The following is a 3,492-nucleotide window of genomic DNA, read 5'->3' on the forward strand; positions in this document are numbered from 1 at the left end:
ATATATATATTGAAAATAAGGGGTCCTAGGATTGAACCTTGGGGTACCCCACATGTGACCTTTGACCTCTCTGATGAGAAGTTTCCAATTAAAACAAAGAAATCCCTGTTCTTTATGTAAGATTCAAACCAGTTGAGCACTGGACCAGAGAGTCCAACCCAACTCTCCAGTCGATTCAGTAAAATGTCATGGTCAACAGTGTCGAAAGCTTAAAACCTCAGGCCTTGAAAAGCATTTTGTTATTTATTATTATTTTTTTATTTTGTGTATTACAAGTTGTTTTCCCACTTTCTTTGGTGTTTTATGCACATTAAAAAAAAAACAAAAAAAAAAACTGCTTGGCTGTGATAGCAACTGGGAGAGCAACTGAGCTAGTAAAGGTTTGTGCAAACAAATCTGAAATAATATAGGAGTTTAAATTCAAATAGGAGTTTGAAATATAAACATAAATATAAATGATTACATTAAACAAAGCACAATTTTATCAGTTTGATTCTAGTGCGCATCATGAAATACAATAATCAAATATTTGTATATTGATCGTCAAAGAGAAACTCATTTATGATCTGAGGAAAGCTTAAGTTGAACCACTGATATAATGTGTTACCTCACAACAGTGGTTCCCAAAGTGTAGGGGGTGCAAGAAGCGGTATGGATGAATGAAAACCAAAACAGTGCCTGACTAAGCATAATGGACAGGTTTTTAACCCCATTTTGCACAGAGGCTTTTTTTTAAATGTATTGATGATAGCAAAGTTGAATATTGTTACAAAAAAAAAAAAAAGAAATATGTTTGAAATAACACTGACAACAAAGAATACTCTTCTACAGTATAGAACTAAAAAAAAACAGTTACACCAAAGTGATTCACTGTAAAGATGGTTCGTAGTTTGTTTTGTTGCAACCTGAAGTGAAATAAATTTCAGTGGAGTTTGAAAACAAACTGTGTTTATGTGTGGTTCAACGATGTGTGTGCCCAGTGTGTGTGTGTGTGTGTGGGGGGGGTGTTGCCCAGGTTTCCTCCCACAGTCTAAAAACATGCATACTTGGCTGCCTTCAGGCCCAGGTGTCCCTTGAAAAAGATATCTGTGATCTCAGTGGGACTTACCTAGGTAAATTGTCCGGATTTGGGTTTCTTGTTTCTGTAGTTCTGCCTTTTCCTGGTTTATCCTGTGTTTGGTTTTGTATTGGGTTTTGTTTTCTCTTGTGTTTCTGTGGCTTTGTTTTGGGTCTTGTCATTTGTGTGTTTTGTCTATTCACTGCTATGTAGTCTGCTCCCTGTGCCCTCTGTTCCTTGTGCTATCACTCACTCTCCCTCAGTAGTTTCCATGTCAGTCTGCCTCAACCACCCACACCCTTTCCTTGTAACTAATCAGTTCACCTGTGTCCACTTCTTCATCAATTCAATTCAAAAATACTTTATTAATCCCAAAGGGAAATTAAATGTTGTTGTAGCTCATAATCCTGGTTTTATTAAAGAGTTGATGGCTGTGGGCAGGAAGGATCTCTTGTAGCGGTCTGTCCCGATTTGTCCTCGGTCCTGGTGTCCTCAAAGAGTCCCACCAGGTAACCCTCGCTGACCTCCTGTGGAGCCATGATGGCCAAGCTCTGGAAGCTCAGGTCGGTCTTGAAGTCCGGGCCGATCTTCTGGACCAGGTGCTAGAAGGGCAGCTTCTGGATGAGCAGCTCGGTGGACTTCTGGTAGTGGCGGATCTCCCTGAGAGCCACGGTCCCGGGCCTGTAGGGATGAGGCTTCTTCACTCCGCCGGTGGTCATGGCGCTCCTGCGGGAAGCTTTGGTGGTGAGCTGCTTCCTGGGAGCTTCACCTCTGGTGGATATATGGGCAGTCTGCTTGGTTTTGGCCGTGACTGGAGTTCAGGGTTCTTTACATTTAACACTTGTTGTCATGGTTACGCATCATAACAAAATGTCTAAAAGTAAAAATCCGATACCAAAGGAAGTAATCATCCAAAAAAAAGGGTAATTGTCCCGCCGTCATGTTCCCAGCGGTTTGGATTTTATAAGTTTTGCTGCCACATCAGCCCTTTGGTTTTTGTTCCTTTAAAATAAATCACTCTTTAGTTTGTTCAAATATGAATCTGCATTTTAGGTTAATTTCACTGCAGCCTGACATAAATAAAGGTTAATGTGTGTAACTTTGAATTTATATGTAACAATAAAAGTTTTATTTGTGTAAACAAGGAAAAAAAAGGAAAAAAAAGGAAAGGAAGGAAAAAAGGAAAAAAAAATCCAGTATTTTCAGAAGACATGAAACAGAACTCACAGAATAATATGTAAAAAAGTAATTCAAAATTCAATTCAGTTTAAACTGAGTTTGTTTACATATAAGTCATCTCAGGCCATGTACAAAAACATTCACATACATTATAAAATGCCAGTTAGTAAAAGATATTTATCTAAGGAAGCCAGCATATTGTGTTGAATCTTCACTTTGTTGCAGTCTCCCAAAGTTTTGGAAAGGAAAAACTCAGTTTTAACTGTAAGAAACCTCCAGTAGAGCCAGGCTCATGATGAGAGGCCTTCTGCTTCGACCGGCTGGGGTTTGAGAGGACAGGAAAGAGATACAGACAAACATAGAATGTCTGGTCCAAGTGTAATGTCTATGGGAAGAAAAGCAAAGATAAACACATGTTAATAATATAAATAATTACAGTGGAGCAAGTAAAGACAGCAGCACAGTGACGAAATGTGGTCAATTTGTCCTCCAGCAGTCTAACCCTAAAGTAGCATAACTAAGGGATAGCTCAGGAAATCCAAGCCAACCATAACTATAGCATTGACTAAAAAGGAAAGTCTTAAGTCTAGTCTTTAAGGTGGACAGGGTGTCAACCTCATAGACAGAAACTGGAAGTTGGTTCCACAAGAGAGGAGTCTGATAACTGAAAGCTCTTGCTCCTGTTCTACTTTTAACTCTAGGAACCACAAATAAACCTGCAGTTTGAGAGCAAAGTGCACTGTTAGGAAAATATGGAAGAATAAGATCTTTAATATAAGTTGGAACTTGGTTGTTGAGAGCTTTCTATGTTAGGAGGAAGATTTAAAATTCTATTCTGAATTTGACAGGGAGCCAATGGAGAGAAGCTAAAACTGGAGAAATATGATCTCTCATCAGAACTCTAGCAGCAGCATTTTGGATCAACTGAAAACTTTAAAAAATATTTTGGACACCCAGATAACAAGGAATTACAATTGTCCAGCCTAGATATAATAAATGCACAAACCAGGTTTTTTTGGGGTTTTTTTTTTTTGCATCATTTTGAGGCAAGATGTTTCAGAAGGGGCAAACATGCCCACCTCCCCCTGCATGTTGGAGGATCTGCGGTGGAAGTGGTTTCCAGCTACAGGTACTTGGGTGTGCACCTGAGTAACAACCTCACCTGGAGCAACAACACTTCCAGTCTGGTCAGGAAGGCACATCAGCGGCTCTACTTCCTCAGGCGGCTGAGGCGAGCTGGACTGGGGAGCTCAGTC

At 39.8% G+C, this 3,492-nt stretch overlaps 1 protein-coding gene and 1 pseudogene across 1 annotated transcript in view; both read right to left on the minus strand.

Moving 5' to 3' along the window:
- The window catches only part of LOC108244131 (NLR family CARD domain-containing protein 3), a 1,204,881-nt gene that overhangs the window by 366,439 nt on the left and 834,950 nt on the right, over positions 1–3,492 (minus strand). The window lies entirely within an intron of this gene.
- Positions 1,501–1,999, minus strand: LOC119616759 (annotated as a pseudogene).

This window comes from Kryptolebias marmoratus, linkage group LG23 (assembly GCF_001649575.2).
Source record: "Kryptolebias marmoratus isolate JLee-2015 linkage group LG23, ASM164957v2, whole genome shotgun sequence".
NCBI lineage: Eukaryota > Metazoa > Chordata > Actinopteri > Cyprinodontiformes > Rivulidae > Kryptolebias > Kryptolebias marmoratus.